At 44.2% G+C, this 15,835-nt stretch overlaps 1 protein-coding gene across 5 annotated transcripts in view; it reads left to right on the forward strand.

Moving 5' to 3' along the window:
- The window catches only part of LOC137528935 (uncharacterized), a 324,022-nt gene that overhangs the window by 78,904 nt on the left and 229,283 nt on the right, over window positions 1-15,835 (forward strand). For all 5 annotated transcript variants that reach the window (XM_068250717.1, XM_068250725.1, XM_068250723.1 and 2 more), the window contains exon 6: window positions 9,615-9,765. The gene's annotated coding sequence lies outside the window, so the exon portion shown is untranslated. The remainder of the gene's footprint in view (window positions 1-9,614; window positions 9,766-15,835) is intronic.

Consider the following 15,835-nt stretch of genomic DNA (forward strand, 5'->3'; position numbering starts at 1 on the left):
CCTATACTGGGGGCACCTTCCTTCCTACACTGGGGACATTTTACTACCTATACTGGGGATACCTTACTACCTATACTGGGGGCACCTTACTACCTACAATGGGGGCACCTTACCACTTATACTGGGGGCACCTTACTACCTATACTGGGGTCACCTTACTACCTATATTGGGGCTCCTTACTTCCTATGCTGGGGGCACCTATATCAGGCTACCTATACTGGGGGCACATCTGGCCACCAATCCTAGGTAAGGGGGCAGTCTACTTCCCAGGCTCTTTTAGCTGGGTTCTCTACCCAGCTAATTTTGGTGAGCACCCGGCTGTCATCAGCTTGCCTCCTCATCCTCTTCTTATACTGTAAGCAGAGTTGCACAGAACAGTGCTGCCCCTGCATTTCTCTGTCGTGTCCCACCTGGCCACTTTTTCCTGCCACCCTACTGGAAAAAAATTCTGGGGAAAACACTGAGGGGCTTAAACTTATGGGACATCTGGTCACCTATACTGGGGGTGGAGTCGGTACCTACATCTGGCTATAGCTGGCTACACATCTTGTCATGGCCACACCCACTTTTCATTGTGGCACTGCTTCATTCAGAGGCGGGGCAGCGCCATTTTTTTTTCTTTTTGGCGGTGGCGCCGCTTCCTTCGGGGGATGCTTGGGGCTGCAAAAACATTAGCTGCACCCCTGGAGAATGGACAAAAAATGTCCGTTCTCAGCTCAAATGGAAACACAGGCTTTTTCTATTTTCACAATAGTTACATATAGTGATGGAAAAACAATTCCTGGCAAATACATTTTACCATAAACCGTGTCATTTATTGAAATGTTACACTACCTTTGTAACTGAAATGCTTCTTTACATTATGAGCTGTGAATGGCCATATGATAAACTTACCCTTTAAGAGGATGACGTTAGGAGATAAAAATCGCCTGTGGAGGTAAGACCTCTGTGGAACCATGACTGGAAGGTCTGTCTTTCCCGCTAGACATTGAGGGCAGGTTCACACTTTTACGAATTGCAAACGCTGTAGTGAGTATGGTCACGTAGAGATGCATTGTAACAGTGCTTTGCTGGTGATTGCCGGTGGTCAGAAAATCGCTGAACTGTTCCTGAAAAGCGCTCCAGTGTGAACTAGGTCTCAAAGGTTCTGCAGAGAGCTATTTATTCTCATAAACATAAATGATATCAGGCTGTGTTTTGCCTGGACAGGTGTCATAACTTCCATGCTTCTTGCTGGGCTGGGCACATGCTCCTTCATACATGTGTGCGCAATGTATATATTTTGTGATGCAACGCACCACTGTGAATGTAGCCAAAAAGTGGGCACATTTTTTTGTGTTCGATTGTACCCCAATTCAAACAACAAACAAACAAACACAGAACATTTATATCGCGCTTTTCTCCTGGCGGACTCAAAGCGCCAGAGCTGCAGCCACTAGGACGCACTCTATAGGCAGTAGCAGTGTTAGGGAGACTTGCCCAAGGTCTCCTACTGAATAGCTGGCTTACTGAACAGGCAGAGCCGAGATTCAAATCCAGGTCTCCTGTGTCAGAGGCAGAGCCCTTAACCATTACACTATCCAGCCACAATTCAATTAAAACAATTGGTTGTACCGAAAAATGTAAAGATTTTTCTTTTGTTTCCGAAATGTCCCGTTTTTTCTTGATTGTTTTTGAGATTAGACATGTTGAAAAATTCTGCCCAACTTCACCAATAATTGTATAGTGTCAAATTGTATTCAAGCAGAACTATTATTATTTAGTATTTATATAGCGCCGACATTTTCCGCAGTGCTGTACACAGTATATTATTTTGTAACTTATCTTACCTGTCTCTCAGAGAGGCTCACAGTGTAATCCCTACCACAGTCCTATGTCTATGTATATATCATGTATTGTATCTTGCTGCCCAGAATAACTTGTATACTATGTAACTACAGTATTCAGTACGTATCAAAACTGTTGTTTGTATTAACAATAAAAAGGATACAATTATGAAAGAGTGTGTATATGTATTAATTATTAATGAAGAGCATGTTACGGTATGTACTGTAAAAATACCGTATATACTCGAGTATAGGCCGAGATTTTAGGACCAAAAAAGTGGTCCAAAAGTGGGGGTCTCGGCTTATACTCGAGTCCCCCCCATGCATGGCATGAAATAAGTGTCCACCTAAGTGCCCCCGAATGCAGGGAATCTGTGTTACCCGGTGCGGCTGCAATGTTTGTGAGCGACGCCTGCATCTTCCGCTCCCCCTCGAGATTCCCTCCCCCTGCACCAGAGCAGAGCACACTGTGTTCACTCGCCTGTCTACGGTGACTGCAAGGATGCGGCTACAATGTACCCGAGCGGCGGCATCATCTCCCACTCCCCCCGAGTGTCTCCCCATCCCTATCCGAGCGGAGCGCCGTATGCCGGCTGCAGATGAAGAGCAGCGCACAGCGCCCCCCTCTCCGGTCCACGCCGCTTGTCCGAATCCCATCTCCATGCCGTATTTAATTATGCGCGACAGTGCATGACGGCACAGAGATGAGACTCCGACAGGCGGCACGGACCAGCGAGGGAACACCGTGCACCACTCCTCATCCAGCACCAACACACAACCCTCCGCTCCCACAAGGGAGGAGAGACCCGGGGAGTGAGCAGAAGATGGAAGCGCCGCTCACATAGGTTCTAGCCGCATCATTACCATCACCGTGAACCGGTGAGCGAACGATGTGCACTACTCTTCTTATTTCCGCTCTGGCCGAGGGAGGGAGGGGGGGAGCGGCAGATGCAAGTGCTTTTCACACACATTGCAGCCATATCATTACTGTATTCCACCCGCACATAACTGATGAGGCACCGGAGGGGCACAGATGCAGTGCACTCAGGAGCACCTAGGAGACATGGCTGTATGTCACGCATGGTGGGGGGGCAACTCGGGGTACATGATTGTCACGTGTCGCTCATATAATACTGGCAGCATATGGTGGAGGGGGCACTTGGGAGACACAGATGTCACTTACATGCAGTATGGCATACTGTATCTACTCATGAGGTGAAGAGGTTTTTACAGTGTGAAGTGCTCTGTAAAATGTTTGCATGGTATTTTCTGTAATGACCTGTTCTGAGGTGACTGTCGCTGTCATCAGTTGCATATGTTTACTTGCCATAGTGTTGGCCTTTATAAAGCAGTTAACCCATTTAGAGATTCTGAGTGGTTTGTGGTTTTATAGTTACTATTATTGCAGTCTGCTGATTTTATTCTGCTGTGAGTGGTGTTGTGGCATTTCCTACCCCGGCTTATACTCTGGTCAGTCAATTATTCCAGTTTTTTAGGTTGAAAGTTGGGAGGTCGGCTTATACTCGGGTATATACGGTAATATGTATAGAATTGTGGGTTTGTTTTGTACAATTGTCATAATATGTAACTGTATTGTACTTGGTTTATTTATGTAATTAGTAAACAGAAATCATTGAGTGTTTGTAGCACAATAAAGTGTGGTAAATGCAGTTATACGGTAAGTTGCATTATCGTGTTCTGTGGTAATTGTAATGCTAAACATCATAGAATAATAGCACAAGATATTGATAAATGTACAGAGATATATGAGGATAAATGTCATAGTGGTAAATGTAATTCTATGAAAAGGATCAAAAGTTGATTATTGAGTGAAAGGTTGCCATGCAGGAGGGTTTTCTATCCAACCAACTTTTCAACAATTACTATCTTTTTTTCCCAAAATTGTGAAATTCTCAAACACGTGTGTGTTAAATCTAACGTTTTCTTTGAAATTTCCAATAAGTGAAAAAATTGGATTGTATTGGTTGAATTGAATCAAAATAAAACATTTTTAATGCGTGTTGCCCCCTTAAAGTGTACCTAAGACGAAGGCTTCCTTAAAGAGAAACTCCGACCAAGACTTGAACTTTATCCCATTCAGTAGCTGATACCCCCTTTTACATGAGAAATCTATTCCTTTTCACAAACAGACCATCAGGGGGCGCTGTATGACTGATATTGTGGTGAACCCCCTCCCACAAGACACTCTGAGGACCGTGGTACTCGTGGCAGTTTCCTGTCTGTGAACCTTGTTGCATTGTGGGAATTAGCTGTTTACAGCTGTTTCCAACTGCCAAAAAAGCATGCAGCAGCTACATCACCTGCCAACAGTAAATGTCACCATGTGATAAATGTCAGAATGTAAATCAGGGATTTAAAAGAGTTTACAATGGGCAAACACTGACTAAATCATTTATACATAATTGTAAAAATGAAGCACTTTTTTTATTACATTATTTTTACTGGAGTTCCTCTTTAAGGAAGCCCCCGTTAAATATGGAACCTGAGACGAGAAGTGTGTTGTTTTTAAGTGTCAGTTTTATGTGTGCTTGTGTATGTTCACTTTTTAAGTGCATCTCTAGCTATAGTAATGTGTAACCCCATTTCTAAAGAATAAGTTGGGACGTTGTGTAAAATGCAAATAAAAACAGAATACAATGTTCTGGAAATCATGTGAACCCTATATTTAACTGAAAATAGTGCAAAGACAACAAAAATAAATGTTGAAACTGAGAAATATTATTGTTTTTGGAAATCATTTTGAATTTGATGCCAGCAACACATTTTAAAAAAGTTGGGGAAGCAGAATGTTTACCACTATGTGTTGCATCACCATTCCTAGTAACAGCGCTTCATAAACATTCAGGAACTGAGGAGAGCAATCGTAACTTACAAAGGGAGATGTTGTCCCATTGTTGCCTGATATCAGATTTTAGCTCTTTGTTGTACCTTTTATTTCATAATGCACCAGGAGCCCTATGCAATTCAGTTTTGCACCTTAGTTTTCTCCTAGGAGATAATTTTTCATCTTCAAATTATTTACTTTTTAGCAATGGAAAAAGTACCAAGAAATAAGTTAAAAAAAAGTACTGTCAAAATTATTTTGCGCATTTGTTTGCTTGCTGGTAGTGTAAAAGGCAATTTATTTACAAGTTGTGAGAATATAACCGGGGAGAAAACCCGGGTGAAAAAAGTTAATTGCATATGGGCCCATTTTTCTGCTAAGTTTTCTCCTAGGTGATAATTTCTCATCTGCTTTTTAAAATACCGTATATACTCGCATATAAGCCGACCCGCATATAAGCCGACCCCCCCACTTTTACTTAACAAACCAGTAAAAAATGATTGACCCCCATATAAGCCGGGGGTAGGAAATGCTGACCGCCTTATTCCCCTAGTGTGTCCCAGTATCGCTAGTATAGTGCCCAGTATAGCTAGTATAGTGCCCAGTATAGCTAGTATAGTGCCCAGTACAGCTAGTATAGTGCCCCAGTACAGCTAGTATAGTGCCCCAGTATAGCTAGTATAGTATAGCTAGTATAGTGCCCAGTATAGCTAGTATAGTGCCCCAGTATAGCTAGTATAGTGTCCATTATAGCTAGTATAGTGCCCAGTGTAGCTAGTATAGTGCCCCAGTATAGCTAGTATAGTGCCCATTATAGCTAGTATAGTGCCCATTATAGCTAGTATAGTGCCCATTATAGCTAGTATAGTGCCCAGTGCAGCTAGTATAGTGCCCCAGTATAGCTAGTATAGTGCCCAGTATAGCTAGTATAGTGCCCCAGTATAGCTAGTATAGTGTCCATTATAGCTAGTATAGGGCCCAGTGTAGCTAGTATAGTGCCCCAGTATAGCTAGTATAGTGCCCATTATAGCTAGTATAGTGCCCATTATAGCTAGTATAGTGCCCAGTGCAGCTAGTATAGTGCCCCAGTATAGCTAGTATAGTGCCCATTATAGCTAGTATAGTGCCCAGTGTAGCTAGTATAGTGCCCATTATAGCTAGTATAGTGCCCCAGTATAGCTAGTATAGTGCCCCAGTATCGCTAGTATAGTGCCCCAGTATCGCTAGTATAGTGCCCCAGTATCGCTAGGTAGTGCCCCAGTGCCCCCCCGCCTCCCCTCTCCCCCGCAGGCCGCCGCTGCTTTTACCTTAGCAGGCGCCGCTTCTTCTATTCCCCTCCTCTCTGGCTCCGTAGGACAGCAGCACTCTTCACGGTGGCTGCTGTGATCAGACAGGAAGCAGCGAAGAGCGCGGCTTCCTGTAGCGGCGGTTGCTATGGGAACCGCTCTCTCTCTCTACTGCAGCCGCCGTGAAGAGCGCTGCAGTGATTTACGGAGCCGGACAGGAGGGGAATAGAAGAAGCGGCGCCGGGCAGGTAATTGCAGCGGTAGCGTCGGCCGCGGGGGGGGGGTTGACAGTGCGGGGGGCTCGGACCACCATCACCAGCACCAGACTCGCATACAAGCCGTCCCCCCAACTTTTGACCCCCTTTTTGGGGGTCAAAAATTCGGCTTGTATGCGAGTATATACGGTAACTTTTCAGCATTTCACAATTAAAAAAGTACCAAAAGTAAAACGCAGATAAAGAACTTTTAAATAGGTTTTGTGTATTTTCTTGCTTGATGGGGGCTTAAAAGGCATTTTATTGACAAGTTTAAAATTATCTCCTAGGAGAAAACTCGGGTGAAAAAGTGAATTGCATATGGACCATGGACCCTTAGGCTTTGTTCACATTGCGTTGCCCGACGGTTTTCTTAAGCGCTTTACTAAGCACATTTGCAGAGCGATTGCGGTTTTTCATTCCTGACGTCAGTCAGGAAGTGAACTCTTTGATCCGGAAAAGAATAAATACAATGTATTTATTCTTAAAAACGCAAATGCAATCGCTGCACAAAGCGATTTTGTGAGCGATTGGCTGTTTCCTATACCTTCCATTGAGACGTAATTGCCTCCAAAATGGCCCAAGCACCGCTTATCTGAGCGGATCGGCAACAAACCGCTCAGACGAGAACTCTCTAATAGGGAATCATGGCACAAGCGCTCTCAGGGCGATTTTGAAAATCGCTAGCGCTTAAAAATTGTCAAAAACGCCCCTAGTGTAAACAAGCCCTCAGGCAGCCTTTAGACTTATCCCTGCAATTTTGGCCACATTTTTTGCGCATTTTTCACTTTTTTTCCTGCTTTGTGTATGCAATTTTTTAGTATTGTGACTTTTCGTACATGCCAATGAAGTTCATTTACATGAAAATGTATGTAATTAACTTAAAATTTGTATGCAAATTTTCATACACCGAATGCAAATTTTCTGCATTCCCATTAACTCACTACATTGGATTTACACCTTGGATGTGAAAAAAAGTAGTCCTGCATTAAAAAAAAAAAAAAAAAATGTAAAAAAAGTGCACAATTTTTTTTTTATTTCAATGCAATGCCACTGCAATACATTCAATATGCGATGAACGCAAAACCGCTATCATGCACGATGCACAGGAATTCTGTTAAGTGTGAAAGGGGCTTTACTGTTTTCCTGTTGTAATACACATACAATATGATTTGTAATTGTCTTGTTAAAGCAAACTTTAAGCAAGGGAACTCGATTCAGGTTTGGTACATACTGTACCTATATAGAGGGGAGGCTCTGAATACCATAGAGCCTTACCAATCCTCACTCCATGCCGTCAATCGGGCGGCCATCACCCGCTGGTTATATGGCAGGTTATATGGCTGATTATATGGCCAGCTGGGTCTTCCATACTCCTAGGGCAGCCTTCAGAAGTACTCACGTCGACGAGTACTTCTTAAGACGAGCGCACCTGGACTGTGCATGCGCAAGCCTGGACTCAAGTGTGCACAGTACGCATGCGCTCGTCTTTGGAAGTACCCGGGGACACAAATTCTTCCGAAGGCTGCTTGACCAGTGCCAACGAGATATACGACCTGCAGGTTGAATAACTTGGGGATGGCAATGAGGGATGGCATAAGAACAACGGGATGAACCGAGAAACGCGAAGGCTCTATGGTATTCACAGCCTTCCCTCTACTTGAGTATTTATCTAATATGAAGCAAGTTTCCTCACTGGAAAATATTTTGTATGTCTGGTAGCATTATATTTTGCTCCAAAACCTCCAAAATTGTTCAGCATTGATGGTGCCTTCTCAGATGTACAAGTCTCTATGCCAGGTATACCACAAAGTATTTTAGTTTGTCAGAGCACAGGCAGGACAGTTTTGTACTTTGCCTCAGATTATCTTGAAAGAGTCTTGGCCCAGAGAAGGTAGTGGTGTTTCTGGGTCATGTTCATATACTTGTATAGTTTCTTCTGTGCATGGTACAGTTTTAAAGTGAGTTTTTACTCATGTAGTTGTTTTATAAAATAATTCAGTGTAGTCTATGGAAACCCTATGTCTGCCAGCATCTATTAGGGTATACAGGGAGTCCCACATTTACGAAGGCCCAAGATACAAATTACTTCCCGATACACGTGGCCCATAGATCCTGTCTTGTTCCGGGCTCCCCTTGTGTCACTTTCTGTCCCATCCTGCGCTCCCCCATCTAACAGTATAGCGCAGCTGGAAGCTGCTCACCTCCCTGCTGGAGTCAAGTACTGCATGACCTTCCCCTCACCCTCACTGCTCACTCTGGTGCAGGCATTTCCTATTGCATGAGGTGTAATTGCATGCAAAATGCAGTGGATGATGATGACGCTAGAGTTAGCAGTGTGTGGAGAGGATGGTTGCACAGCGCTGAACTCCGGCAGGGAGGTAAATAGCTTCCAGACGCATTATTTAGCTTCCAGCTGCACTATACCCTGGGCTTGGGGAGCTCAAGAGAATGGAAGGTGGCACAAAGGGGGACAGAGGGACACGTTGGATGCACGGTGGATGCACAAAAGTGGGACAGAGGGACACAGTGGGCACACTAAGTGGGGACAGAGGAGGCACAAACGGGGACAGAGGGATACAGTGGAGGCACAAAGGGGGACAGCGGGTCACAGTGGAGACACAAAGAGGGACAGAAGGTCACAGTGAAGCCACAAAGGGGGACACAGTGGAGGAGGCACAAAGGGGGACAGAGATGTTAGAGATTTAAAGGGGCACTATGGCGAAAAATTGTAAAATTTAAAATATGTGCAAACATAGACAAAAAAAGTACGAAGAAAATCTTAAAATTTAAAACACGTACAAATAAGAAGTACATTTCTTCTAGAGTAAAATGTGCCATAAGTAACTTTTCTCCTATGTTGCTTACAGTAGGTAGTAGAAATCTGACAGAAGCGACAGGTTTTGGACTAGTCCATATCTTCACAGGGGATTCTCAGCAAGGCTTTTATTCTTTATAAAGATATTCCCTAAAAAGTATTTAAACAATGATTCTGGCCAACTTGCCTGCTCATTACACAGTTTTTTGGCAGTTGGACAGAGCAACTGCCATTCACTAAGTGCTTTTAAATAAATAAATCCCTGAGAATCCCCCCATGAAGAGATGGACTAGTCCAAATTCTGTCACTTCTGTCAGATTTCTACTACCTACTGTAAGTGACAGCAACATAGGAGAAAAGTAATTTATGGCTCATTTTACTCTGAAAAAAACACACTTCTTATTTGTTTGTTTGCACATATTTTAAATTTTACAATTTTTCGCCATAGTGGCCCTTTAACAACACTATTACCTGAAACTACAGTATAGTAAAACAACCTCAAGTATGTCTGTATTCTCTCTGCTCTAAGTAAGCTGCATTTCCTGATGGTGGTGTATGATATATCTCTGCATTATTATTTTTAGTAAAGAGTTCTAGCTTATTATACTGGGTGCCCATCTGCGTGTACAGAACACTCTGCTTCATCAAGAGGCACACAGTAGAGGCATAAAGTAGGACAGATGGACACAGTGGAGGTACAGAGGGGGACAGAGGGAAATAGTGGAGGCAGTAAAGGTAAGAATGAACCTACAGTCCTTATCTCGTTCGTTAATCGTGACTACCTGTATTTAAATTCCAGGCATTATTTTCACTGTTTTAATAGTTACTAGCATGACTATAAAACTATGTACGGGACATTGAGAGGTGTCCTCACACACATTTTTTTTCTCTGCCCTTAAAGAGGATCTGTAACGTCAAAACGTCCCCTGGGGGGTACTCACCACGGGTGGGGGAAGCCTCCGGATCCTAATGAGGCTTCCCACGCCGTCCTCGGTCCCTCAGGGGTCTCGCTGCAGCCCTCCGTACAGCGGCGACGTAAATATTTACCTTCCCGGCTCCTGCGCAGGCGCTCTGGTGGCTGTCGGCTCCGAAGTAGGCGGAAATACCCGATCGCCGTCAGGTCGGCTCTACTGCGCAGGTGCAAGTCTCCGGCGCCTGCGCAGTAGAGCGGACCCGACAGAGATCGGGTATTTCCGTCTATTTCCGTGCCGAAAGCAGCCACAGCGCCCCCGCTGGAGCCTGCAAAGGTAAATATTGATTTGACAGTCAAGTCTGTCGCCGGCTGTTCGGAGGGCTGCAGCGAGACCTCCGTGGGACAGAGGATGGCGTGGGAAGCCTCATTAGAATCCGGAGGCTTCCCCCACCCGAGGTGAGTACCCCCCAGGGAATGTTTCTGATGTTACAGATTCTCTTTAAAGTGGATCCGAGATGAACTTTTACTCAGTGCATAATTGTTTGTTTCCTATTGTTTATAGGGCATTCCTCAAGCCAAATACTTTTTTTGTTTTAATACTCTAATTCCCTATAAACTAAACAAGCCTCACCCACAGCCTTTCAGAGAGCCTTGGCATTTTCAGACAGTAGCAAGGGCTCATGGGAGCTCAGTCTGGGTAGGAGGAGGGGGAGGTATTACTAGCCAGAGATTTCAGAGGCAGAGGGGAGGAGGGAGGAGGAGGGGGGTTTAGGCTGAGTGCTGAAGATGCAGATCAGCTTACCTATGTGTAATGTTTACAAACAACATGGCTGCTGTCATTGTATCACAGGAAGAAATAATCATATTCTATTGAAGCTGTTTGCAGCTAGATTTGCTGTGTAAACTATCTAAACTTTAGATAAGATATATAGACAAGTTACTTGTTATAGTTAGTTTTTTTATCTCGGATCCGCTTTAAGCTGCATTTCTGCACTGAAAAAAACACATCTGGCAGGTGGTGGCGAATGCTGAATATGGTCAAATACTGCATGTACTTTACAAGTAAATAAAATACCCCCAGTGAAAACATACAACAAATCAGAATCAATTTCATAATACTTTGTAAACGGTTGATTTTTCATGCATGATCCCTCTGTGTATGCTACACCTACAGCAGCAATGCACTCCACTCTCTACATTTTTCACTGAATATGCACCTTGTTTGTCATCCTAAGCTACTTTTTTCGGCTTTTTATTTGACCAACTTCTCCACTTCTCTTCGGAGATATTATTCTCCACTTTTCTGCTGTGAGCCATGTTTGTTTGCAGTTTTCTGCTCTGGTCAAATCAATGCCACTTTTCGATGCCCTAGAATTTCTCTGCTTTTACTGTATACTATCTCACTCGCCACACATCCTACATCTCTGTTTTTATATGGCTTTGACTGATGGCCACTGGCTCCTACCTTGTCCTGCTATACCACCAACACTGCCACCTGTCCTCTCTTGCTCTATGATAACTGCCTTCTGTCTTGTCCTGCTCTGTCATCACTTCATCCTGTCCTGTTCTACCTCCACCACTGCCACCTGTCCTCTCTTGCTCTATGAACTGCCTTCTGTCTTGTCCTGCTCTGTCACCACTGCTTCCTATTCTGTCCTGTTCTACCTCCACTACTACCACCGGTCCTCTCTTGCTCTATGAACTGCCTTCTGCCTTGTCCTGCTCTGTCACCACTGCTTCCTATTCTGTCCTGTTCTACCGCCACCACTGCCACCTGTCCTCTGCTGCTCTATGATTACTGCCTTCTGTCTTGTCCTGCTCTATCACCACCACTGGCTCCTGTCCGGTTCTGGTCCAGAAATTTGACATTACTGACAAATTTTGGACTAGCCCATATTCTCATGGGGGGATCTCAGGGTTTTCTTTCTTTTTAAAAGCACTTAGTGAATGGCAGTTGCTCCTTCCAACTGCCAAAGAAGTGTGCAGTGAGCAGGGAGGCTGGCCAGCATCTTTGTATAAATCCTTTTCAGGGAATGTCTTTATAAAGAATAAAGGCCATGCTGAGAATCCCCCATGAAGGCATGAACTAGCCCAAAACCTGTCGGTAAAGTCAGATTTCTACTAACTACTGTAAGTGACAGCAACATAGGAGAAAAGTAATGTATGTCTCATTTTACTCTGGAAGAAATGTACTTCTTATTTGTATGTGTTTTAAATTTTAAGATTTTCGCGCCAGAAACTGCTGGTATGGGAGTGGTTAAGCACAGGTTTCTGGGTCATGTGACAGACCTTTTCAAAAGTAAATTTCTCTGAAACAGTTGTATAAAATAAATGGATTGAGTGAATGTAAAGTCCACTATTCACTGCCACTAACAATGAAAATGTTCAGGAGTTTCAGCTAGGCCTTTAAGATTCCAAGATCTTTTGCTGAAAATAACACTTGTATGGTCACACCCCCATTGCTCATCTGATTTGAAGTCAGTATCTACTCCAGCACAGATGCTAGGGTACTGTCAGGTGGGACAGAAGGGGAGGAGCTATCTTTGCTGTGCTGGTACTTTTATGCTGAGAACCCATAATGAAAATTCCAGTCCGATCAATGGGAATCGGACAATTATTTCCGACCTGCCTGATCTGTTTCGGACCTATAAGGGATCGATTTTACAAAGTTATCATCAGAAAATCGATCCCTTTATTGATCGGGGTGGTTTGGACATGTACACATGATACAACTTCCCATCAGATTACCCGGACGATAAATTGCATCTTGTGTTCCCAGCAATATAAGTGGAAGCCCAGATGTAGTTTTGCTTGTGTGTACCACAATGATCAGTTTAATGAGCTGAGAGGTTGGTTTTTTTTAAAATAATATTTTATTGAAATTTTAACGGCATAGAAACCAACTTAGTAAACAATTATAACGTTTGGTACAGTAAGACAGTTCGTCTTAAAAGCGTGGTTAAATGACAAGAACGTTATGAATCATAGATGTATGTATACATTCAGAATAGTAGTACACACAACAGTATATCACTGTCTCACAGTACCTGTAAGATCTTATAGCTTTCAGACCGTCAGTATAAGCCACCCCCCCCCCCCCCCACTATCCCTCCCCCCAACTCTGCTTAAGTTCGGTGGCCCTTTTTCAAAATGCAATTTAAATGAAGAGATACATTCCTTTCATAAGTACTAATCTTTTTTTCCCTGTCTCATGTAGAAACAGCTGTGCTGTTTCTCTCCTGCTCCTTTCTAATTCTAAGCGAGGAGAGGGCCAGCGCATACCACAACAGGCTGCATCTGAAATGACCAACAGCTCACATGTGCAGCACCTCTAATAACTTTGCATTCAAATCAAATGCAAAACATGCATAACTACTATTACTTACCATGCAAACAGGAAACTCAGGAATACGGGCTGGGAGCAGCTAATCTGGTAGTTACATACTAGCAAAATTAGGAAAAAGGTGGTGGTGGTGGTGGTGGTGTGGGGGGGGGGGGGGGGGGGATTGCACATCCCTAAAAACATGCTGCAATTGACTGGTTAATCGCTCAGGCATGCACCACCTCTATTAGGCTGAAAATGCATTCAAACTATAGTGGAAGCCAAAGTTCCTCCATAGCATAATAAATGGAGCATTTGTTTTTGACGCAGGGCATGCATTTTTAGGGCTCGTTTCCACTATAGCGAATCCGCATGCGGGCACTGCATGCGGATTCGCATACTTAATGTTAGTGGATGGGGCTGTTTCCACGTGTGCGGCGGCGGCGGCGTTTTTCGGTGCGGGGAAAATCTGCACGACAGGGTCGTGCAGATTCGCGTGCGGCAGGAATGCGGGCGAATCGCCGCTAATGTATTCAATAGGGAAATCGCATGCGGCTTTGTCATGCGGATTTCCCCGCGATTTCGCATGCGATTTCGCATGAAAGCCAATGGAACTTAACACAGGCAGTGACATGGTTAAATTCGCATGGCTCCTTGCCATGCGAAATCGCGGGTAAATCTGCATGCGGAAACGCAGCCGCATGCGATTTCTTCAGCGGTGGAATCCAGGCGATTCCGCACCGCTACAGTGGAAACGAGCCCTCAGCCTAATAGAGGTGGTGCATGCCTGAGCGATTAACCAGTCAATTGCAGCATGTTTTTAAGGATGCGCACCCCCCCCCCCTCTTTTCCTAATCCCTACCATAGTCATATGTATCGCGTAATGTATTTATTGTAGTCTAGGGGCAATTTTAGGGAGAAGCCAATTAACGTATCTGTATGTTTTTGGGAAGTGGGAGGAAACCAGAGTGCCTGGAGGTAACAGACACAGAGATGGGGAGAACATACAAACTCCATGCAGGTAGTGCCCTGGCTGGGATTAGAACCAGGGACTCATCACTGCGAGATGAGTGCTAACAGTGGCGTAGCTAAGGAGCCATGGGCCCCGGTGCAAGTTTTACATAGGGCACCCCAACATAACAATTGATATGGCGAACGAAAACCTGCCAAGGATTTCCACAATGTCAGAGGTGCAGGGGATGGGAAACAGTTTGTTAATGATTACTACTATTTAAAGCATCTATAGAAGTGATTATTACCAGCACAGGACCAATAGAGAGCTAATATTGTGCTTGATGGAGGGCTTCTCGGGGCCCCCCTGACCCAACAGCCGCGATGCGGTCGCTACCTCTGCAACCCCTATTGCTACGCCACTTAGTGCTGAGCACTATGCCACCGTACTGCCCATGCTTCACCTTATTCTGATTGACACAGTTTACTATTATTATTTTTTATTTCTAGTGTTTCTGAGCAGTTCAATGAATATACCCCAATGCCCCTTTTCTGGCATCACCACCTTTAAAAATAAGCCCTGTGCATTTTCCCTTCACCACATTTCAGTATAGAAATCATTTCTATTGTTCTTCCCGCTTTATTACCCGCTGCTCTTCTGAAATGACACAAGACGCCACTAGGTGTCGCCAGCACACAAACTAAGACAGCGCCTCTAATCCCAGACTACTGCTCCGAGCTGCAGAGCAGACTTTCTGGAAATCAATCACAGATGTGGCGATTACAGTGCTGCATTGGCTGACACAGTTGCATTTATTACTGAAATCCCCAAATTGGCTGACCACTGGGTTTCAGCGCCTGAAGCTGTGTGTTTGCTCTTTCAAAACAAGTGTTCAGCCGCATATAATTGACAGGCGGTTCATTGGAACTGGTGCATTGTGGTGCAGAGATAAGCACTGAAAGAGGGAGAGAGTATAAAGAAATAGAGTTTATTATTGTTTAATAATACACAGTCTTATTTATTGAAGTGGCACAAAGCAGAGAGGCAATGCCCTGTGCTCTGTAACCAATAGCAACCAATCCAAATTCACCTTAATCAGTTTAAAGGAGTGAGAACAATGAGGGATGATTGCATATTGGTTGCTATGGGAGACGTGACTTTTTACCTTGCTTTTGGCTTGGCTGAAGTGAAAGCGTACCAAAATGTAGTTTGTTTTGGATAACATAGGGAAGAGTTGGACGGGTTTATCGCTGGCTTTGTTCCCCTCATTTCCTGTCTCTGATTCCAGCTCAGGAAGTGAGCAAAGCTCCTCAACAAGCAACAGTAAAGACCTGACTGAGGATGCTACACCAAAACGTTTTAAAAAGCATTAGTCATGTTTAGAAAATCGCTCCAAACACGCCTAGAATTGCTCTGAAAAACCGCTTTAAAAAACAGAAGCGTTTGCGGATACGCTGGCGGTTTTTGGTGTGCGCCAGCCCAGACTTCAGTCAAAAACATCTGTTCTGCATGCTTGTTCAGGGTCTGTGCCTAACAGTTTTAGGAGGCAGAGTATTAGCAGGACAGACAGGAAATCTGCATTGTTTAAACGGAAATAAATATGTCAGCCTCCATATCC

This window comes from Hyperolius riggenbachi, chromosome 8, assembly GCF_040937935.1.
Source record: "Hyperolius riggenbachi isolate aHypRig1 chromosome 8, aHypRig1.pri, whole genome shotgun sequence".
NCBI classification, from domain to species: Eukaryota; Metazoa; Chordata; class Amphibia; order Anura; family Hyperoliidae; genus Hyperolius; species Hyperolius riggenbachi.